This window comes from Danio rerio, chromosome 19 (assembly GCF_052040795.2).
Source record: "Danio rerio strain M-AB ecotype USA chromosome 19, GRCz13ab, whole genome shotgun sequence".
Lineage (NCBI taxonomy): Eukaryota > Metazoa > Chordata > Actinopteri > Cypriniformes > Danionidae > Danio > Danio rerio.
Window position 1 is genome coordinate 19,413,095 of NC_141039.2, and position 25,011 is coordinate 19,438,105.

A 25,011-nucleotide genomic window follows, 5' to 3' on the forward strand; every position below is an offset into this window, starting at 1 on the left:
TACATAGTGTATAAGAACAATAAATGTACATGTTCAACACATTTCTGTCATGGTAAATGCCATTTTGTGCATTGTTATCCAGTTGTAAAATAAAATCGACACTTCTCCTTTAATTCGTATCGCTCTTAACTAGCGAGGGAATCCCCGGAGGCGCCCCCTCTGCCTGGATACTAACGGCACCAGAGGACGGTTTCCCTGTGCTTTGGAGAGTTTCTGAAGCATATCTGGTGAGTAAATCAACATATACTTACTTGTAAAGGGCTTTCTGTCTACAAATATGATTGTTTGTTATTCGTGTAAGGTTAAATTAACTTAAATTTGGCGGACCATTTGTGGTTGTTTAGTACTTAAATACAATTTCATATTGACAGTTATTAACATTTTTTTAATAACTATATGCACGTGAGTGTGTTCAAATGACCACTTTTTTGCCTTTAAAAAAATTAAAAGAGTTTGTTCACTTATAGGGGCAACGTATTGTTTACAGTTGGTAGTGCTGTCGCCTCACAGCAAGAAGGTGACTGGGACGCTGGTTTGAACCTCGGCTCAGTTGGCGTTTCTGTGTGGAGTTTGCATGTTCTCCCTGTGTTCGCGTGGGTTTTAAGTCATATCTCGCAGAACATACTGTTTGTCCAAGCTAAAGATTTTAAGTCACAATCTGAGATTGTCACTACTGGTGTCCCACAAGGTTCTGTACAGGGTCCACTCCTGTTTATCATATATCTATTGCCTCTTGGTCACTTTTTTAGAAAATTCAACATACAATTTCACTGCTATGCTGATGTTACCGGTTCTGCGTTGTGTTTTCTTTTTTTTTATGTAGTAATAATCAGACGAATAACAGCAGTTGTGACGGCTCTTTGATCACTCCTGATATAAACAAAAAGCACAGCACTGTGTCTTTGCCCTTACAGCTTTTCTCTCTCCCATGTGCAGTCAGTGCAGAAAGAGGAGATGGAGAGAGAAAAAAAAAAAACTTCAAATAATATTGTTTCACAAAACATACCTGATATAAACAAAAAGCACAACTTTTACAGTGTGTCTTCACCCTTACAGCTTTTCTCTGTTGTGTCATAATATGTAAATAATACAACTTGATTATGATGCAGTTCATGCAGAAGCCACATGGTGGCCTAATAAAACAGTACAAGAGTTGGTACAAAACCTAAGAGATGTCTGTCGTTTATGCTTGATAAAAACACATCAAAACATAGTGTCAGAAGTTAATTAATAAGAGTTGTGACAATATTGCAAACATGGAAGGATTTAAGCCACCCGCTGGATTAGATCTACAGCAAGGGAACCTGTCAGAAAACTGGAGGAGATTTCGACAGAGGTTTGAGCTGTGTCTATCAGCTATCGGAGGAGCTAACAAGCCAGATAAGGTACAGTCCTCACTATTTCTTCATGTAGCCGGCGAAGAGGCAGTTGAAGTATATAACACCTTCATGTTTGAAGAAGATGATAAGCATAAACTGACGAAAATTATGGAGAAGTTTGAAAATTGCTGTAACCCAAAGAAGAATATACCCTATGAGAGGTACACGTTTTTCACGTGTGTACAAGGGGACATTTCATTCAGTCAGTATCTGTCGTAAATTCGACGTCTTATCAATTAGAAATTATCAGACCAGAGGTTTTGAATATCAGAAAATAGACTTTATTCTCCATAATAAAGCCGAGAAAGAGCAGAGCAGACCCCAGAGCATTCTGAAGTCTCTCCTGGACACCTTCTAAAGTCTCTCCTGCTCCTTCTCCTTTATTTATGTTTTTGACACACCCCTATGTGTCTCTTTTTAACTTTTGACCATTTTTGAATAGGTTTTCTAGTCTAAGGGGTCCTGCTATTCTTGGCTCTCAGCCCACTAGCTCATGTCAACAGAGATGTTACAGGTCTATGTCAGTATAGAGTAGTATAGATGCAACTTATGCAAAGGAACTAAGTGTTTACATACATTGTTATGATAGGATAATAACTTGATAAGATGTTACTCATTCTAACTTCTGACACATATAGCTTCATAGAAGTATTTAACATATATGATCAGTGCTTTACATATTCAGTTATTCTACACAATCAGTCACTCAGCCTTCTCCTAGTGTTGCTCCTGTGCGGGCATACTCATCTTACACAGTATTTTTAACACATGCTGGCATGTTTGCTGCAAACACTACATACATTTTGTGAAGAGAAAATTAACTGCTTTACACTTAGAAAATACTTCATACAGAGAGAATAAAATCTTCTTCAATCCCTCCTCTTAAGACTTTGGTCTTAATATTATTGTCTTTTAACCCCAAAGTGCAATTTCATAATCCAGTTCTCTTAATTACCTCTATCTAGTGACTGATATTAGCCACATAGCAGTTATCAATTGACCAGATTATGCCACCGTACTTTGACAGAAGTCCAGCCAAACATCTCCCCTTACTCTTGATTTGAAGGAAGTAAAAGACTGTACTCTGTTTTTCTCTTAACACATCAAAGACAACAATGTTTTAACCATAAGTATTCAGTTGGTTCAGTGCTAGCTGCTATGTCACGGTTTATGGATCTGTGTGTTCCTCCTGTATGTTATGTATCTTGCCTTGTGTGTTGTCATGTGTGAGGGTGTGTGTTTGTTTACCTTTTATGTTGACAGCGTGCTTTTGGATCAGCTGATGTCATCAGCTGACTTAATCATCTTCCAGCTGGTCCTTATTTGCCTGGCTATATATTTCCTCATGTGGTGTGTTCTGGTTATCAGTCCGTTGTTTGTCTTGTTTCTGTCAGTTGTTTTCCAGAATCCTTCGTTGTTCATTGATGTCTTCATTGTGACCCGTGGCTCTCGTTCTGAACTTTCTTGTTTCCAGTTCACTCCATTGATATCCTTTGTTTCGTTTTCAGTTAATAAACACTTGCAATTGGATCCTTTTCGTCTTTGTCGTGACAGAACGGACTGATCACACATGGATCCAGCGAGTATCCCCGGCTTGCAGGAGTTTGTTACGCAGGCCACCACACGCATGGACAGGCAAGATGAGCAGATGAACAACACCAGTCGCGCTATCCAAGCGTTGGTAAATAAGGTGTCTGAACTCACCACACAGCTGCAAAGTCTTCATACTGCTGGGGTGGTCCAGCAGCCTGTTGCAGCTAACATTAGTCCACCGGTAGTGTCCGTGTCTGATCAAGCTGCTCGATCTACCGAACCTCGCCTTCCACCTCCAGCCTTCTACTCCGGAGAACCGGAGTTGTGTCGTGCCTTTTTGGCGAAATGCTCGCTGTACTTCTCCTTGCAGCCTTCCTCCTTTCCCACGGAGGAATCGAAAGTAGCGTTTGCCATCACGCTTCTCACTGGAAGAGCGGCGCTTTGGGGAACAGCTGTGTGGGAGAAGAAACTCCCATGTTGTTCAACATTTAAAGCCTTTTCGGAGGAACTGAAAAAGGTTTTCGATCGAGCCGCGGCGGGCAGAGAGGCGGCCCGGATGCTCACGGAGTTGCAGCAGGGGCAACGGAGTGTTGCTGACTACTCCATTGAGTTCCGCACCCTGGCGGCGGAGAGTGAGTGGAACGCTCAGGCACAGTGGGACGTCTTTCTCCACGGGCTAGCAGACCGTGTAAAAGACGAGATCTTTGCTTTGGATCTTCCTAAAACCCTGGATGGACTCATTGATTTAGCCATCCGCGTGGATTCTCGTCTTCGGCTCCGTGAGAGACACACGCGACACACACACGCCTTGGAGAACTCCCCTCTTCCGGCTGCTACTGTTTTTCCGGGTCCAGTGGACACGCCCCTCTCGGAACCTGAACCCATGCAGATGGGCCGCTCTAGGCTGTCGCTGGAGGAGAAGCGCAGACGCCGCAGCGAGGGGCTGTGTTTGTACTGCGCTGGTGCGAATCACATCGCGGCTCATTGTCCCGTAAAAGCCAGAGCCCGTCAGTAGGTAAGAGGTTACTGACGGGTGGGGTATCTTTGGACAAATCCTCTCTTGCAGCCACACTTTTGAAGGTTAAGTTGGAGTGGTCATCTGGGAATTTTATTACTAAAGCACTTATTGACTCTGGTGCGGAGGGAATTTTTATTGACTCTGATTTAGTTCAAAGACTTGGACTTCCTGTAATTTCTCTCTCGCAACCTATATCTGTTCATGCTCTCAATGGGTTCTCTCTTCCTTCCATTACTCATTCCACTGGTCCTATAAGATTGATCACATCTGGTAACCACACTGAAATTATTCATTTTTTTTTAACAAAAGCCCCTGTCACTCCAGTGGTCCTTGGGCATCCATGGCTGGTAATGCACAATCCACATATTAATTGGAGGCAGGAATCAATAATTTCTTGGAGTGAGAGCTGTCATGCTACGTGTCTGTTGTCTGCCTGTTCTTCTGTGTCTCGTTCTGTTTTTCAGGAGGAACACATGGATCTGTCAAACGTGCCCAGTGAGTACCTCGACCTGAAGAGAGTGTTCAGTAAGTCTCGAGCTGCTTCTCTGCCTCCACATCGTCCCTATGACTGTGCTATAGAGTTATTGCCAGGTACGTCTCCGCCTAAAGGCAAACTTTATTCGCTCTCTGCCCCAGAGAGGGAGGCCATGGAGAAATATATTTCTGATTCTCTAGCAGCTAAGATCATCCGTCCTTCTTCATCACCAGCAGGGGCGGGGTTTTTTTTTGTGAAAAAGAAAGATGGCTCCCTCCGTCCTTGTATTGACTATCGAGGGCTGAACGCTATCACGGTGAAGAATACTTATCCTTTGCCGCTGATGTCTTCTGCTTTCGAACGTCTGCAGGGGGCGTCCTTTTTCACAAAATTAGATCTCCGCAACGCTTACCATTTGGTCCGTATTCGAGAGGGCGATGAATGGAAGACTGCATTTAATACCCCCAGGGGGCACTTTGAGTATTGCGTTCTTCCTTTCGGTCTGTCCAATGCCCCTGCAGTCTTCCAAGCATTCGTTAATGATGTGTTGAGAGATATGCTAGATCAGTTCATTTATGTTTACCTGGATGACATACTGATATTTTCTCATTCTCTCCAGGAACATATTCAACATGTCAGGCGAGTGCTTCAGAGGCTGCTAGAGAATGGGCTTTATGTCAAGGCGGAGAAATGCGTATTCCATGCACAGTCTGTTCCATTTCTGGGACATATCGTGTCGGTCGAGGGGATGCGCATGGATCCAGAGAAAGTTCAGGCTGTGGTAAATTGGCCAACCCCAGACTCCCGCAAGGCCCTGCAGAGGTTTCTTGGTTTTGCCAATTTTTACCGGCGTTTCATTCGCAACTTCAGCCAGCTCGCCGCGCCTCTGACTGCCTTAACCTCCATCAAGACTCCGTTCAGGTGGTCCAATGCAGCACAAGTTGCATTCGACCGACTGAAAAGCTGCTTTGTTTCAGCCCCCATTCTCTTTGCCCCTGATCCATCACGGCAGTTCGTGGTGGAGGTTGATGCATCAGAGGTGGGGGTCGGTGCTATCCTGTCCCAGCGCTCTTCCTCGGACAACAAGATGCATCCTTGCGCGTATTTTTCTCATCATCTCAACAATGCAGAACGAAATTATGATATTGGTAATCGAGAGCTGCTGGCTGTCAAGCTTGCGTTGGAAGAGTGGCGTCATTGGCTAGAGGGTTCGGGGGTTCCCTTTATCGTTTGGACCGATCATAAAAATCTGGAGTACATCCAATCCGCCAAAAGATTGAACTCTAGGCAGGCACGGTGGGCTTTATTTTTCGGACGTTTCGATTTTTCCATCTCGTACCGACCAGGTTCCAAGAATGTTAAACCTGACGCACTTTCTCGAATTTTTGATCACTCCGAGCATGCATCATCTCCTGAAGCCATTGTGCCACGCAGACTTTTTATCTCTGCTGTCACCTGGGAGATCGAGTCAAGGGTCCGCATGGCCTTAGAAGGGGTAACGCCTCCGCCTGGATGCCCACCGGGTCGTTTATTTGTGCCAGAGGATTTACGGTCTGACGTCATACGTTGGGGTCACTCTTCCAAGTTGGCCTGTCATCCTGGGGTGAGTCGTACCTTGTCTCTAGTCAAGCAACGATTCTGGTGGCCACTTATGGCTCGTGACATAAGGGAATTTGTGTTGGCTTGCTCAGTTTGTGCTGTTTCTAAGACTTCCAATCGCCCTCCCGCTGGACTTCTTCAGCCGCTGTCAGTGCCATCGAGACCCTGGTCCCATATTGCGCTAGATTTCGTTACGGGTCTCCCCCCCTCCAACGGGAATACGGTGATTTTGACCGTAGTGGACCGGTTTTCGAAAGCCACTCACTTTATCCCTCTGCCCAAATTACCATCAGCCAGAGAGACAGCGGCTGCTGTCATTGACCATGTCTTTCGTATTCATGGCCTCCCGACAGATGTGGTTTCTGACAGGGGGCCTCAGTTCATCTCTAAATTTTGGAGAGAGTTTTGTCATTTAATGGGGGCGACTGTAAGTCTTTCTTCTGGTTTCCACCCTCAGAGTAACGGTCAAACAGAGAGAGCCAACCAAGATCTTGAACGTATGTTACGATGTTTAGTCTCTCAGAATCCATCCTCCTGGAGCCAGCAGCTCTCATGGGTTGAGTACGCACATAACTCATTACCAGTGTCTGCCACGGGCCTCTCTCCGTTTGAGTGTAGTCTAGGGTACCAGCCACCTGCATTTCCCAGTCTGGAATCTGAAGTCGCGGTTCCCTCCGCCCACGCCTTTGTCCAGAGGTGTCGACGTACTTGGAACAGGGCCAGACAGACCCTCCTTCAAGTAGGTTTGCGCACCAAGGCTAAAGCCGACCGCCACCGGTCTAAGCCTCCCGTTTACGTTGTCGGTCAAAAAGTGTGGCTTTCATCTAGAAATATTCCTCTCCGCACCGTATGTAATAAACTTGCACCTAAATTCATTGGCCCGTTTTCTGTCACTAAAATCATTAGTCCAGTGGCAGTCCGCCTCAAACTTCCTCCAGCGTACAGGAGAATTCATCCCGTTTTTCATGTCTCTAAATTGAAGCCCGTTTTTCATACGGCCATTAATCCGCCTACTCCGGTTCCCCCCCCCCCGCCGCGTCTCGTAGAGGGGGAGACGGTTTATTCGGTTAAGCGCATTCTGGACTCGAGACGGAGGGGACGAGGATTCCAGTACTTGGTGGACTGGGAGGGTTACGGTCCAGAGGAGAGGAGTTGGGTTCCTGCAAGGGACATATTGGATCATTCTCTCATCGATGATTACAATCGCCAGGTAAGCTCTTCTGTGAGCGCCAAAAGGCGCTCTTAGGAGAGAGGGTACTGTCACGGTTTATGGATCTGTGTGTTCCTCCTGTATGTTATGTATCTTGCCTTGTGTGTTGTCATGTGTGAGGGTGTGTGTTTGTTTACCTTTTATGTTGAGCGTGCTTTTGGATCAGCTGATGTCATCAGCTGACTTAATCATCTTCCAGCTGGTCCTTATTTGCCTGTCTATATATTTCCTCATGTGGTGTGTTCTGGTTATCAGTCCGTTGTTTGTCTTGTTTCTGTCTGTTGTTTTCCAGAATCCTTCGTTGTTCATTGATGTCTTCATTGTGACCCGTGGCTCTCGTTCTGAACTTTCTTGTTTCCAGTTCACTCCATTGATATCCTTTGTTTCGTTTTCAGTTAATAAACACTTGCAATTGGATCCTTTTCGTCTTTGTCGTGACATGCTAGTTTTCACACTCATATAGAATATACTGAAGTGATATTATAATAAATATGCAAACAAAATCAATATGAAAACGTAAAAAACATCAAATGTTGATCTTGATCTTTGCTCATCCTTGTTTTTCTTCTTCTAAGCTATCAGCATCTTCATTAAACTTTGAAAAGATGTTGATGGAGATGTGTGGTTGAGAGTCTGAGTTCTGAAATCTGCAGTTGTGCATTCATCATCCCTTGACTTGTGGCACATCTGTATGTGGTTTTCAGGCATATTATCAGAATCACTCTTTACTTTGCTCTGATAAACTCTTGCTTCCACACGTTGCACTTAGTAGTTTAGAGCTTTGGAATATTCAGGCTCCTCTGTTTCCGGTCAGCTTTTCCTTGCTGGAGTTGTTTCCTTTCGCTCCTTTGAGGCATTGGTACCTCATCATGGCATCCACTTTGGCAGCTGTTGGATTTGCCCTCATCCAGATATAGTCCTTTCCTCCTGAACTCTCCAGAGCATCCACAGATAGACTCAATCACCTAGACCAGTTGGACCTTGTATCACTGCTCTCTCACATGGCTCCTTTCTGGTTTCCTGCACAGATATCGCTATGCACATGGCAATTACTTGTTTCTTCATAAAAGTCCCTACTATATTAGACATCTTTGCAAACCATTCCAAGAGGTTATGTGCAAGGTTATAGGTGAGATTATATGCAAGGGTTTATGCAAAGTTTCATGTGGTTTTTTGCAAGGGTCATGCGGTTTCTTGCAAGGTTTCTTTCAGGGGTCGACCCAATAGCAGTTCATGCGATGCAGTGTTAGATGCCTGTTTCTGTCAGTTTCCATGCCATCACTCACCAATGCACTTGTTAGCAAATTAATCTCATTAAGTTTATTATTTTCACATATTTCATTGAGCATTGGTCTTGATGGATCATCTTCATCTCTTTCAGCCATTTCTGGTAATTGAGCATAATACAATTATTCTATCTTTTACTTTATTCATAATTTTTCATACTCCTTTAGATGTTTTTATTTATTGATCATTTATTAACTTCATGAATACTATATGATTGCAAACCCATTATGAACTTATTTCTGAAGGCATTTCAAAATTTAGGAAGAACTTCTTTTGTCACAAATGTAATAACTGTTCCAGCTTCATAATTTGCTTTTGCTACCATCTCCAATCATCTACTCATCATAGTTTCTCAACTGTGCTTGTTTACAGAATAATTCTCTATCTAGTCAACACCAAAACAGTCATCATCTCACTGTTTGGAGCAATGGTCTCCAGTCAAGTCTTTTAATTGAACTAGAGCTCTGTGAAGTTGCAGATAATTCAATCATCCACATATTGTGACAGTGTTCATCCTAAGATATTTTCCCTAATTTTAACCCTTTATGCATTCTGGTGTATACAGTGTTTGCTATTCATCAAGCTACACAAGTACAAACAAGTTTCTACCCTCCTCTTGTAGTTACCTAATATAAACTCAATAGAAACTAAGCACTTAATATATTTACCATCCAAAAGAACATATCTCCACATACAATATGAACTTCAGCTGGAAAATCTTCTCCTATTGATTGCTCTTAAATCATATTATCAAAATTAAGCCTCTTTTATCTGTCTTGATTAACCATTTATTTTAATTATCACATTAACTTCAATTAAATCTTCTTAGTTACTTATAATTTTTTAACTCCATTGAAATTGACTTTAGATAGAAATGTCTAGGACAGATTGCATATTACAGTATCTAGATGTTTCTATTAGTGCTCCTATTTTTCACTTTCCGAAAGAGTTTTATACCTATTTCAGCATTTAGTGGTTTTCTTTCTGGACAGATCTGCATCAAATCCATTTTAACCCTCACTGTGCAGGCTGATTTTATCTGCATCTCAGTCCTGTAATTACAATCATTTAGTTGGAATTTGACACTTCTTTCTTTGCTAATTTGTTTTCTGATCTATATATTAATTCCTTTTTTGTCTTTGAGTTATTTTCTTTTGGCTCATAATTATTTCCTAAGGCACTCCCATTAAACTAGTTGTTTATACAATTTTGATGCACTTTTTTTATCAGCTGACTAAAACTTACTGTATGTTTTGTAAATTTCTCTTGGCTCTGTTTTAACTATTATTCCTTAATATTTTCTTCAAATTTTTTTTTACACATGTTTTCATGTAAAACATTATCTTTTTCTTAAACACTTTTCTCTTTTAATTTGTTTAATATTAATTTAGAACTGTTACTTTTTGACCTTATCATGTCCTATGAATTAATTTCAAATTGTTATTTCAATCTTCTCTTTAACTATAAATGATTTTTCTAGATTTGAATCTCTTTCCAGTTTTTAATATCCAATCTTGATTGAGGCCATTTACAATAAGATTATGCTAAGATATTTTCTTTACTTAATTTGAACTTAAATACTTAGTTCCATTCTTATTTATTCTCCAAATTATGTATTGCCTTATCAAAAGCTTTTTCTTTAGTCACCACCCTGCATTGTAATTTATCATTCTATGTTTTTAAGGAACTTTTATTAAGCCTATTGAAACTTAAACTCAAATTATTTACCATTCATCATAATATATAATTTCATCATTACACATTTAAAGTTTCACCTTAAAATTACCTTATAACACTTTTTTTACTTAAAAATTTGCATGATAATAATTTCTCTCAAATTGACAGGAGTCTGATTTGATACAAGAATGGGTAGCTTAACTTTTGTTCTTAATTTTCCTTCTGTAATGCTTTAACTTAATTTGGACTATAGGAGCTACTTTGAGGTGGACTGTCAGACTATCCCCCCTCGCAACCTGAGACAACTAGCTCACAAATTGGTGCTTCTGTGGTGTCCCGACATTCCTTCATATCAGGGCACAGTTTTTCCCCCTCTCTCTTTGGGCTGGCTTCTTTCTTTGACTCAGCTGATGTAAAGTTCTGGTGGAGCATTTTCTCTTTGATCAGTTCATCAGTCTCTTGTTAGTGTCTCTTTTGTATGTCTCTGAACAAATGTAGCTTTTTCAGTCCTCAGTAAATCCTGTGCATAATGTTCATGTCACAAGTGTCCACAGCCATTTTGCTCTTTGTGTTTTTTCACACACCTTTCCATTTGCCAGTATACTCAGAGATGTCTGGTAGGTACGAGACTACAGTCCCCCAAAGTTCATCCCTATATATATTATTTAATATATATAGAATTTAGCTCATGACTCCTTTTTTTTTCCATTTTTTCCTTCATCAAATAAAGACTCCTTTTATCCATTTTTTAAATTAATTAATTTATTTATTAATCTATTTTTGTTTGCTGTTTAAAAACTTATTTTTTCTAATTCTCAATCATTTTTATCATATGTAAATATGCTTAATTTTCTATTTGTTAAATGTTCTTATAATTAATTTCTTTGGCTTCAGATTGTGCTTCACTTATTTTTCCTAATCTTATTCTAGCGTTTCCTCACTAGTTACATTACATCTTACACTATTTTAATTTCTCTAACCTTTCCATACCTGTTTTAATTCAACAGTACTATATGGTGGCCTAATGTCTAATATAACTGTTCAAAATCCTTACTGCAATAGCTTAGAGTTCATAGTACTATGTTAACTCTACATGTTTGTTTACTTTAAGCATTTTTCCTATCTGAAATGCAATTTTTAATTCTCAATTACCTTTTAAGTACATAAAATATTAACTATATAATTTTTAAACTCACTATGATGTTCTTTCATTTTTCCTCAGTGTCTATGCTTTATATCTGACTCACTGCTTTTACTACAAATAGCTGTTGGCTCAGATGACAGCCTGTAGCTGACTTTAAAACAGATGACAACAGTCAACTTACTCCACAACAATTTTTTATTGCACTTAAACATAATTTTATCTTTTAAAGCCAAATCTTGTTTTCTTCAAAATGTTACTGTTTTTTCTAAAAAATTTTTATCTTATATTACTTTATAATATATATTTTTAAACATCTTCTCTTTTAATTCTATTAAACAATGTTTGGACTTCTTTTTTCTCCATTTTCCTATGCTTCTTTTCCTTTTCAAAAATTAGCATTTTTGTCTCTTAGATTTTCCTAATTCATTTTTCTTTAAACTTATTTTCCTTAAACATTTGATCATTAACTCTTCCATTAATCAATATTCATTAAATTTTTCCTCTTCTCTAGTTTTTTCTTTACTCAAATTATTGACTTATCTATTTTTGATTCATACTGATTTTGTAAATTTATTTCCTTATTAATATATCAATTTATCTCCATATGTGGTTAGTTCTATGCTTAAATTTTTTTTTAATTTCTTAATATTTCTTAGCCTAACTTCCAGTTGTATTTTTATTAACACTTTTTATTTATAAAATCTTATTCAACCATGAATATTTTCTTATTTCATTTATCTTATTACATTACTTTATAATATTTCTATTTATTTAATACCTTATAATATATCTTTATTCTTTAGCTTCTATCTGTCCTGTGAAACTTTTGTTCTTAAAATAGACAGATTCTTACCACTCCTTAAGCAGACCTTCTTCCAGACTGTCGACATGTCAGGAATTTCAGTCACCTCTCTGCCTATTTCATACTTAAAAAAACTTCAAACACACAGAGATTATTCAGAAAAATGTTTAACTAGTATATTCTTGTTTTTAGTCTGTGTCTTTCAAATGCAATATGATCTCAATTAATTTTATGAGGCTTAAACCTCCTCTGTATCACAATATCTTTCCTAAACTGCATCACTCTCTATCTTATTGTTTTTAAATCACACAACATATGCAGTTTTTCTTTTATATTATAATATAAAACGATAATTCTTTTAAACTCACTCTTATTGCAAACATACTTCTAAACACAATCATACTTCTCACTCATTCTAACTCATCTGTAACCTAAACCTCACCTCTATTCTAGTCTCTCTAGATCAAAGGTGAAGGCTTCTAAGCACCCCAGCATACACATTTTTTTTCTGTCCAACACAGACAAATACACAAATACTTACAATTACATAAATACACTACACTCCTCTTGAGTGACCTGTCCGAGCAGCCTCTAACCTTAGAGCTGTAACCACAGAATTCTCCACTACACTCCTCTTGAGTGACCTGTTACTTCTGCTCCCTTCTTTACTGTTCTTCAGTAAAAATAGCATTTCACAGGGTTTTTGCCTTTTTTTCCCCCAGCCTCCTGAATAATAATATTTATTATTATTAAAACAGAACGGGTACTCCGAGGCCTTTGCGCGCTTTTCTCTATACCTTATTAATCTGTTTTAATCTCTTAACTGTCACCACACTTTAAGAACTTCCTCTTAAAACTTATAAATGATCTATGCATATTCTTCATCATTAAAAAATTTCCCAAACATGAGTAACAGTTACTAGTTAACGTTTATCCTATCCGTCAAGGCCCTCTTAGGAAAACACAGATCATTTGCATGCAAATTGTTATTTTCTTCTGGTATTCAAAACCCCTTTGTTTCCTTTTTTATGTTTACTTTTACTTTTAGTTCGCTATAGCTGGAGAAACAGTTCAAGTGACTTTTTACCATTACAAGCAGGTCCTTGGTAGAAAAAACACAAACGTATAAGCTTAAAATTGCTTACCGTTTTTTATCGTGCCAACATATTTGTGTTTTTCCTCCAAGCCCCAGCATGTCCAGTGTCACTCGTCCATCTCTCTCCAGCCCCACATTGGGCGCCATTTGTCGTAAATTCGACGTCTTATCAATTAGAAATTATCAGACCAGAGGTTTTGAATATCAGAAAATAGACTTTATTCTCCATAATAAAGCAAAGAAAGAGCAAAGCAGACCCCAGAGCATTCTTAAGTCTCTCCTGGACACCTTCTAAAGTCTCTCCTGCTCCTTCTCCTTTATTTATGTTTTTGACACACCCCTATGTGTCTCTTTTTAACTTTTGACCATTTTTGAATAGGTTTTCTAGTCTAAGGGGTCCTGCTATTCTTGGCTCTCAGCCCACTAGCTCATGTCAACAGAGATGTTACAGGTCTATGTCAGTATAGAGTAGTATAGATGCAACTTATGCAAAGGAACTAAGTGTTTACATACATTGTTATGATAGGATAATAACTTGATAATATGTTACTCATTCTAACTTCTGACACATATAGCTTCATAGAAGTATTTAACATATATGATCAGTGCTTTACATATTCAGTTATTCTACACAATCAGTCACTCAGCCTTCTCCTAGTGTTGCTCCTGTGCAGGCATACTCATCTTACACAGTATTTTTAACACATGCTGGCATGTTTGCTGCAAACACTACATACATTTTGTGAAGAGAAAATTAACTGCTTTACACTTAGAAAATACTTCATACAGAGAGAATAAAATCCTCTTCATATCTCACAAGTTAAGTGAGATAAAGTTAAAATTAAGGGCAAAATCATGTGAATTCGGACAACTGCAAGAATCCCTTATTAGAGATCGAGTTGTATGTGGAATCACGCCGGATATAATGAGAGAAATATTGCTAAGAGAAGTTGACATAACTCTCGAAAAAGCAACCCAGCTTTGCGTCGCGTCTGAAACGACTAAAGCACAAATAAAAAAAATGCATGAGAAGGATCTCAGTGTACAAGCCTCTGCACGTGACAGCAAGCATATAGACGCTGTGAAACATAAGCAGTTATGGAATAAAGATTACCAAAATAAAACGAAAGTAAGTGGAAAGGATAAGACGAGCATGTTTGTATGCAAATGATGTGGAACTGAGCATACGGCGCTTGCGTGCCCTGTGTATGGCAAACAATGTAAAAACTGCAAGAAAATGAATCATTTTGTGAGGATGTGCAGGTCGCGGAAACTGCACCCAGTAGATGATGAAGTCACGGATCAGCAAGCAAGTCTTTTCGTTGCGGCTGTGAATGCAAACACACCTTCACAAGCAGATGAATGGATTGTCAAAATAAAATTAGAACACAAACCTGTCAAATTCAAATGCAGGCCAACGTAATTCCTTACAGCTTACTATAGAGAATGCAAAAGAAGAACATACTTAAACCAACAAACATAAAACTGTCAACATACACTGGAGACAAAATACCAGTAAAAGGAAAGTGAAACTGGACAGTGAAATACAAAAAGAAAAGTTATATCCTGGAATTCATTGTTGTGAGAACAGATGCTAAACTGATACTGGGAATTAAAGCATGTGAACATATGGGCCTAATCAAGAGAGTGATGGCACTGAACAAAAGTGAAGAAATTTACATTTTCAAAGAGTATGCTGATGTGTTTGAGGGCATAGGCTGTCTGGAAGGAGAACACACCATTCGAATATACAAGAGTGTGACACCAAAAGTACACCCACCTAGGTTCCTGTCACTCTTAAGAAAAAAATTAGCCGCATTTCCACTATCGGGCCAGGGCGAGCCAGGGCTTTTATCGGTCCAGGCCAATCGCCCGGGAGATGAGTAATGAGGCCAAAATCATGTCACGTTTCCACTGTCGGGCTAGTAGCTCGCAGCGCGTCACGCAAACCCCAACGAAACGAAACCATTAAAATGAAGACAACTGAAACAAACAAATGACAAGTTACTGTACAGCAGTACATTATATGTCTATAAGCACAGACCTGTGTATTACCATTCATTACATTTGTTTACTCACCGACCAACTGTTGGCATTGTGCAACGGAGGGCCCCAGCACAGTGAGCACACCCATTCATAATATAAAGCCACAGAAAATCTTCATTATAACTAGGTATGAAATGTATTTTATAACATTCTTGTTTTGATAGACGTTGTGTTTCAGCACATAAGAGCAAGTAGCCTAAAAAAAATTTAGCCATATTTGTTGTTGTTCAGCAGCTATTCACTAAAGCTCTACTTTTAAAGTTACATTTATAAATTAGACCACGTCATATAAAAACAAACACTTGTTTGAGGATATAGAACACATTTTGTATTTGCAGTTTTCCCCGATGCGTTTAAAGCGGCGTTGCGCAGGACTGGGTGACAGAAAAAAAGTAGGCTAGATTCTGCTTTCTCTTACCCCAAAAATGCCCTGTTTGCACGATTTGATTAATATCATCGTATCCAAATACTTTATAAATAATATTTCAAACCTTCTCTGGTGTTTATTGTTTTTAGAAAATATCTAAAATCTTTTTTTCAGATAAGCCTTTGTAAAATGAAAGTTATGGCTTTAAAACGAACAGTTTGGTTTTCGTATTGTATTTAGGCTACCTACATTGTTCTAGATAGCTTTTGTTTATTTTATACTGGTTTATTTATTTAATGCAATTTATTAAATATATTTGTAATTCTTTCAATTATATTTCAAAACAATTTAAGCTATTTTATTAAGATATGACACTTTATTGTTTAAAGGCTACGAAAGTGGGCACGTAATTTGTTAAGTTTTATGTCTTTCTGTTGTATCCATGTTGTGTATTATTATCTCCAAAAAAAAAAAAAAAGCCGTGCAGCATCAACACAGCTGTAAAGGGAGCTCTTTTTTTTTGGTCTTACACACACATACAGGCGTTTAAACGTTGTAACGTGGAGACTGACACAGAGGGATCCATTTTGCAGTATTTATTAAACACAGTCAAACACAAACATCCAACACGCACTACAGTGCAAACACACATCAACAGTAATCAATAAAGGTCGTGGGGCTGGCAGCTGACAGACACAGTGATTTACCAGGCATAGATCAGTGGCAGGCAGCGTGGTTCAAAGTCCTTATGACAGGCGTGGGTCGAGGGCAGGCAGCGTGGTTCAGAGTCCGTGTAACAAGCAAGGGTCGTGGGCAGGCAGAAGGCAACTCAAAGTCAGAAACAGTCCGGGGTTATGCACAGGAGATCAGGCAGGAAAGAATGCTCAGTAATGCTGGCCGGGACTAAACAAGACTTCGCACTGAACAGTTGTTTGAGTGTGGCTTATATAAGTGGCGTGAGTCATTAACGAGATTCAGTTCAGGTATGTGCACAATCAGTCTATGTGGATGATGTAATGATAGAAGTCCGGGGATGGCGGCCTCTGCTGGCCAGCGAGGGGAATGACTGGGACCGAGTTGGTGACAAACGTGCACAAATACACCTTTTAAACTTGACAATAACTCTCGAAAACCTTTACTGTCTGCTGTGTCTTTAATATGGTGTAAAGATTATTATGTGTTATTGAAACATCAAGAAGGAAGCAGCAACGTCACTATAAATTAAAACTACTTTAATATTTTATGCAACACCCTTACATGTAACAGGGAAACATAAGGGTGATCATACGCAAAAAGACCCCACAAGGCTAGATATTTTCTTTCCCATATTTATTTATTTATTTATTTGTTTGTTTGGCGCATGTACTCATGTGCGATCGGAAAACAGTGCCTGCCTTTCACTCCACCCCGAAGCCCCAGCTGGCCCTCTTTGGCCCAAGGTATTCGGCGGGCCGAAAAAGGCCGGCCGCTGACCCCAAGAAAGCCCCGATTTGGCCCGATTAAGCTCTGGAAGTGACAGTGGAAACGCGACTGGCCTTGGCTCGCCCTGGCTCGCTCACTTTAGGCGCGATAGTGGAAACTATTGAGAGCAGAGCTGAATAGGATGGAAAAAATGAAAGTAATAGCAAAAATAGAAGAGCCTACTCAGTAGGTAAATCCTATTGTGATTGTGGAAAAAACAAATGGAAAATTAAAAATCATCTTGTTCACTTGCTCACAGAAAACAATACAATAAATTAAAATTTCTAAGTCACTTTCTGTGTGAAAATAGTTTATGCGAGAAGGCATAAACTATCATTACTATGCAGTGAGTAACACAAGAGAAGACAAAGACCTGCATAATGAGCTGCATAATGACATCAGCCATCAGACATGTATGTGACTAAGAGTTTCAAGAAAGAATCTGAGAAAAAAAATAAGTTTATTTATATATTTTTTTGTTTGCAGTTTATTAAAAATATATTTAACTATCACACAAAATAACTCAATACTAGTAAACCTAATAAACTCAGTTACCACATAGGAATTTTAAACAGAACAGCACCTGTATTGTAAACAAGTATTTATTTTTATAATATACATATAATTATAATAATAATTTATATATATATAACATATAATTATAATAATACATATAATTATTATATATATATATATAACATATATATAACATTATATTTTTTATTATATAGGCCTATGTTTATCATTACACGCTATACATTATAGCAGTGGTTCTCAAACTTTTTTCACCAAGTACCACCTTAGAAAAAAATTGTCTCTCCAAGTACCACCTTACAACGTTATTTTTTAACCAGTATTAAAAAATAGCGTCGTAGGCCTAATTAAGCAGCTACAGGTGTGCACAGTTTAAAAACGATGCAGATTAATTCCTATTGTTAAGAATATGTATTATTATCAGTCACTTTAAACATTTGAAATAGTCTGAACATTAACTGTGCTTGCATATTTAAAAAAAAAAAGATTTTGTTAAAATGTGCTTTTAAAAGTTCATTCAAAAATGGTGCTGATCTTAAAAAGTAAAAAGAATACTGCTGTACTTAAATCTAAAGTATTCATTGTAGCCTATTCATCAAAAGCTGGAGATGTTGCTTGGACCTTATATGTACATATGACAGGGTTCATAAAGGCACACCTTAATGAAAATCAATTCCAGCATCTATTTTTTTTTCAAGACTGACATGCTATGTATTGAAGACCTAAAAAGTATTCCCAGCAACCAATAAAACATTGCATAGGAATGGATACAAATAAAAAACATTAAAAATAATATTTATTAATCATATATTCATAATATAATAAACCTGCACTAAATGCTTGTGAAATCTTTTTTGTACTCAAGTAAAAATACTATTACACTGCTAAAATAACACACATTTTTGTAAATAATACTAATATTAGGTAAAAGTACAAAGTAATCTTTTAAAAAGTACTAGTTGGTTACTTTTGAAAAAAAAAAATCTGATTTTCATTATGAAATCACTTTTTTACGTGGAAACCTGATTGAATGGTTTAATTGCTTAAATCCCAAAGCTACATGTATAGGAAATTGCACTAACAAAGAAAGTATGGTCGATTTTTCCTTTCATGACAATTAATCTTTTTCAATAGCACTGGTAAAACTACCAAATAATCTTTAAGGCCATAGAGACACTTTTTGCCCATTTTTTAAAATGATATTTACAAGCTTTGAAAGTTTTAATTAAAGTATATGGTAAAAAGATTTAAATTTAGCCTTTTATTTACATATTTTACACAATTTGTCTTTACAATATGGTAAATTTGTTTCTTAAAAAGCTGTACATCACATGTAGATTTTATTTTACATTTAACCTAATCTAAAATAGAAACTTAAAAAAAAGTACACTGTCAGTAAAAAAAACATTAATAAAACAAATGACTTCATTTTACCTGAGGTATTTGAAATATGACAACACTACATTTATCAAAGCAGTGCTTTAAGAGCCTTATTGTTAATTTTGATAAATAAACAATAAGTAACAACGGATTGCTTTGACCTGTAATGCTTTAAGAAAGATCAGAATACAGCTAAATGTATAAATCACACAAATACCTCATCCAGAAACGTTTCCAGCATAATTCTTTTGTCATAAAGAAATAAAAAAAAGAAAATCCACCTTTGCTAAAAGTAAGTTTCACTTCACAACACAGCCAAATAAGAAGACCATTAGCATTGTCATCGATCATGTATCAATCTATTTCTAAATACTTGATAACTTTGAATACTTTTGACTAAATTTAGTCAAGAAACAAAGATGAATAATGTCTACTTTAATAGTGGAAAGATCGCAATTGTATTCAATCTGAGCTCACAGGCAGTTTATTTGAAAAAAAGCCTATTTAAGAGCTCACATATCTGTTTTAGCGATTTGCGTACATGAATGCGCTCTCGTGTTAAAATAAAGCACTCGCCACATTTGCAGAAATAAGTTATTGCGCAATACCTCCATTCCCGTGCCGCCATTCAGACTGTGTTTAGAGGAGTGACAGGTCAGAGGCGAGTCGACTGGCTGTCAGAGAACGAAACATGTTTGTAGATCATCAAAAAGGCAGGAAATATGTCCGCGGTTTAGACATCTCTATAGTGAAAACATCCGAGAAGCATTATTCCAACAAAACATTTGTTTTTAATTTGTTTTTTCTGTCTCTGCAACACAGAAAGCATTTGTCCCGCCCTTACGTTTCACGCAACTAGACAAGGTCGACTGTGATTGGCTACTTTTTATGTCAGTCAAATCACGCTTCAGAATCAATTCTTAAACTTCGGAAAATGATTTATAGCAGCTTATGACACATTGCACTAAAATAAACATTCTAAGCACAGCGTTGTGATTATACGCTTCACAAAACAGCCAATGCTGATGACATCGATGTTATATTACGCATTAAAGGATTAAAAGTGTTAATTGTTTCTTTCATTATTCAGCGGTTCCTCCGCGTACCACTAGGAGGAAGCCTGCGTACCACTAGTGGTTCGCGTACCACAGTTTGAGAACAACTGCGTTATAGGATACACTTTGTATAGCAATGAAACTATAAGTGGCCTGTAACGACATATATAGTATCATAAAGGTTAGATTAAAAGACTTATCGGCAGGAATTCTGTCCTTTGCTGGGTCTAGATGTTCTTCTAAATGCATGCGCTCATCATCAGAATCTCACTCTTCCTCTAAGGAGAAGGTAAATTCTTTGCGCTGTTTAGTACTGTGCTTCTTCACCCGTGTAGCGTGCCATAGTTCAAACAAAATAAGTAACTATAATAAAGCTTGTTGTTTGATGCCATGTCTCAGGGAGCGTGTACATTATCACCTGGCTGGCTGGCTCACCTCAGTTCATTTCCATATGAACTGCCCCTTCACTGCGGGCTTGATCACGTTCGCTTTAATGAGGCGACAGGAGAATCAGTACCTGCCCTTTCTTTTTTATGAATTACATAAGATTATTTGTTTTCGACTTGAATTGGTAAATGCAAAAGTAGACATGTCAAGCTTTCTTTAGAAACATCTCACATTTTTCTTTGTCGAGTATTTGCTGAGTTTCAGTTCATTTTAATTACGTGTTTTTCCTGACACAGTCTACAGTTGCGCGCTCCTCATGCAGGCTGTTTGTAATGTCAAAGCTTCATGGGCGTGGTCGCATTAACTCTAATGAGCTCAGACTGAGAAGCAAGACATAGCGCTGGTTTCATACTGATTACTTTATCAAACAATATTTGTTTTCAACATGCATAGCTGCGTTTAAAAGTAGACACTTCAAGCTTTATAAAGATACGTGTCTCGTGTCTGGGTGTATTGTTTTTGCGGAGTTTCAGCGCATTTTACTGACGCGTTTCTAAAAACAGTTCACGGAGAGAGAAAAGACAGAATGCCGACACTGTTTATTTTCCTTGTTTTGCAAAAGCAGACATTTATTTTTGTTGTGAGTGTACACATTTAAAAGTAGACACCTAACAGATTCAATTGATGTAGTGTTCTTATCTGTACAATCAAAACTGAAAGTGTAATTTAGGTTCATTTCAGCTCAATGAGGTAAAAACTTGTCAGAACGCGTATACGCGGTCTTTGACCCCAGGGGGTTAACTAGCCATGTGTGACCCAAAACTAGGAGAGCAGTGGGAGAGTGAATAAGGAGAAACTGTAACTGCTCCACGTGATTGCCTGAAGGTGTAAGAGTGAGGGGAATAGTGCAGTGGGTGATCACAGCCAGGTGAGAGCCGCAAAGTGTTTTTGCTGAAATTAGGCTATCCAGGACGATCATAGAAACACCCAGCCGCTTGGCTAAGTCTAAGTCCATTCAGCTCCTCAATCGTGTAACGAATATGGCTGACCAGACACATAAATATTTAGCATTTTATTCCACAACTGAGCCAACTTTGCCTAGAGAAGACTCGAAACCTGATTCCAAGGTATTTACAACCCAAAGGAATGTGCCATGCTGCATTAAACACAGGAACGGCTTACAAATGACTCTTTAAACTGCTTGTTTAACACTGATTTTTTCATATAAACTTTACTCTCTTTATGTTTAATCATATGTTTTGCAAAGTTTCCCTTTCTCTTGTATTAATATTTTTGTTTTAATACCCCTGCATATAATGTTTAACAGGAAGTTAGCTTCTAATTGGTCAACTTTCCATGGAGGGTGGATCCGAACCCGCCCTATAAAAGTTTAGGACCAAGCTTTTGGATTGTCTGTTTGCACCTGTTAGCGCATGCTCGAGTGACGTCACTGGCGTCACTGTCTCCGTTCGGTCACACACTGTGTGCTTGAAGTTTGGACTTGCTATTTACTCGCAATTTAAATCTTAATCATTAAATTCTTCCTCATTCGCTAAGTATTTGTCTCTCCTACTTAGGGTGACCAAACCCTTAATACATTTATACAAACAAAACTGCTTTAAAAACGGTCTGTCCCTCGAGCATCCGCCTGTTGTTTGTAGCTTTAGCCTGCTAGCGCCGCTGGTCAGCTAAAGCTACCGACCTCTTTAACCATACACTTTTGACTTACTGGCTTTGCTCTTTACCCCGTAAAATGTCGCTTCCGTCTCTGTCCTTGTGTGCAGGAGAAGCATCGATGGAGGCGTTGGAGCTGGAGCTGGAAGAAGTGGAGTCCCAGATCCGCGCGCTGGTGGTAAGACGGTCGCGGCTACGGGAACGACTTCTCGTCGTACCTAATGCTAAGGCCGTCTCATCACCTAAGGTACGTGGAAATTACAACCACATCATTCCCTCTACCTCAACCCCGCGTCCTTCTCTGTCCAGGCCCAGCGCACCCGGGGCGCGGCTCAGCCAGGCGTCGTTCACGCCGACACCCGGCTAACACGGCGCCTGGGTGCAGCCGCGCAAGGTGCTTCCCAGATCCCGGGGCAGAACGTCTCCGCCTGTGTTCGAGATCTCCACGGAGAACCGCTTCTCCCCTCTCCGCGAGTCGGGTCCCGATGTGGCCATCATCGGTGACTCGATCGTTCGTCACGTCCGTGCCGCCTCCTCAAAAGGTAATAAAGTAGTACTGTCTGCTTTCCTGGTGCCCGTGTGAGAAATATTTCTACACAGATTCCAACCATCCTGGTGCCGTTGTCCTCCACGTGGGGACAAACGACACCGGGCTCCGGCAGTCAGAGATCCTGAAGAAGGACTTCAGGAGCCTGATCGAGACGGTTCGACGCACCTCGCCCGCCACGCAGATCATCGTTTCTGGGCCGCTTCCTACCTACCGCCAAGGAAATGAAAGGTTCAGTAGACTTTAAGCTTTGAATGAATGGCTAATAACATGGTGTAAAGAACAGAAATTGCTCTTTGCTAATAACTGGAATCTTTTCTGGGAGCGTCCTAGGCTCTTCCGTCCTGACGGCCTGCACCCCAGTCGAGCCGGAGCTGAACTCCTGTCGGACAACATCTCCAGACTACTTCGCACCATCTGACTAGCAGGTAAAAATTCACAAAATTCACACTATAGCCACCTAGACTCTTGTTCACCCCACTTAAACATCAGTAACGCATATCTGGCGAATCCTATAGAGACTGTGTCTGTTCCTCGTATTATTAGATTAAGAAATAAACGTACTGTGTGCTCCAGGAAAAATCTAGTAAGAATCAAACCAGAAAAACCAGTAGAAAGTGAAAATACAAATTTCGTAAAACTTGGTCTCCTAAACATCAGGTCACTTGCACCTAAAGCACTTATCATTAATGAAATAATAACAGAAAACAATCTTAATGCACTCTGTCTCACTAAAACCTGGCTGAAACAAAATGACTATATTAGCTTAAATGAAGCAACTCCTCCAGGATTCTTATATAAACATGAGGCTCGTCAAACTGGTCGTGGTGGTGGAGTTGCATCAATCTTTAGTGATTTCCTTAATATTAAACAGAGAAACGGACTTATGTTTAGCTCCTTTGAAGTATTATCGCTTAATGTTCAGCTTCCAGATACTATACAAAAACCTATGTTATCTCTCGCTTTAATCACCATATATAGACCCCCAGGACCCTATGTCAAATTTCTAAAAGAATTTTCTGATTTTATTTCTGACTTACTAGTCAAAACTGATAAATTGCTAATTGTAGGTGACTTTAACATCCACATAGATGACGCTAATGATACATTAGGGCTCGCGTTTATGGATTTAATACACTCACTTGGGATAAAGCAAAACGTTGTGGGTCCAACCCATCGCTTAAAGCATACATTAGATCTAATTCTGTCTTATGGAATCGAGGTTATTGACGTAGACATTATACCACAAAGTGATGATATTACAGATCACTACCTCTTACTATATAAGCTGTGTTTACCTGAAATCAGCAAACCCGCTCCAATACTCCGCCCTAGTAGAACTATTGTTCTGTCAACTAAAGATGAATTTATAAATAACTTACCTGATCTCTCTCTATTTCGTAATGCACCCGCAAACTCAAATGATCTTGATGTAGTAACCAGCAGTATGGATGCCATCTTTACTAGCACACTAAATACTGTGGCACCCATCAAATTAAAAAAGGCTAGAGAGATTAAAACTATACCATGGTATAATAGTCATACTTGTGCGCTCAAAACAGCAACCCGCGCCCTGGAACGTAAATGGAAAAAAACTAATTTAGAGGTCTTTAGAATTGCGTACAAAGACAGTATGTCCAGCTATAGGAGGGCTCTAAAATCTGCCAGGACCGAGCACCTGCGCAAACTGATAGAAAATAATCATAACAATCCTAGATTTTTATTTAACACCATCTCTAAATTAGCAAATAATCGGTCATCCTTGGAACAAACTACTCCACCGCAAATTAGTAGTGATGATTTCATGAATTTTTTCAGTAATAAAATAGAAGGCTTTAGACAGAAAATAGGAGATGCCAAACTTTCTGCACCGGCTTATACTCCAAATCCTGTAAATATTTCATTAAATCATAATAATAACCTACACTGCTTCAAAATCATAGAACATGAAGAATTAGTAAAAATTATAAATAGCTCTAAACCAGTTACGTGTATGCTGGACTCAATTCCAACAAAATTACTGAAAGAGCTGCTACCTGCTATAGGAGAACCTCTTCTTAACATTATCAACTCTTCTTTATATATAGGCCATGTTCCAAACTCTTACAAGCTAGCTGTTATTAAGCCTATTATTAAGAAACCGCAACTAGACACCAACAACTTAGCTAACTATAGGCCTATTTCTAATCTTCCATTTATGTCTAAAATACTAGAAAAAGTTGTTTCCACTCAATTATGCTCTTTTCTGCAGACGAACAATATTTTTGAAGTGTTTCAGTCAGGTTTCAGGGCTCACCACAGTACAGAAACCGCCTTAGTGAAAATAACCAACGATTTACT

At 38.8% G+C, this 25,011-nt stretch overlaps 1 long non-coding RNA gene across 5 annotated transcripts in view; it reads left to right on the top strand.

Annotated features, from left to right (window-relative positions):
* Positions 1–23,117, top strand: part of LOC147832527 (uncharacterized) — an 845,986-nt gene extending 822,869 nt beyond the window's left edge. Inside the window, exons 1-4 of one of the 5 annotated variants that reach the window (XR_015516654.1) lie at positions 21,894–22,077; positions 22,235–22,302; positions 22,434–22,666; positions 22,725–22,862. This is a non-coding gene — a long non-coding RNA (uncharacterized LOC147832527). Of the gene's footprint in view, positions 1–21,893; positions 22,667–22,724 lie in introns of those variants that run through there. The other 4 variants (XR_015516655.2, XR_015516653.1, XR_015945333.1 and 1 more) reach the window with 4 other exon arrangements.
* Positions 23,118–25,011: the final 1,894 nt, after the last annotated feature.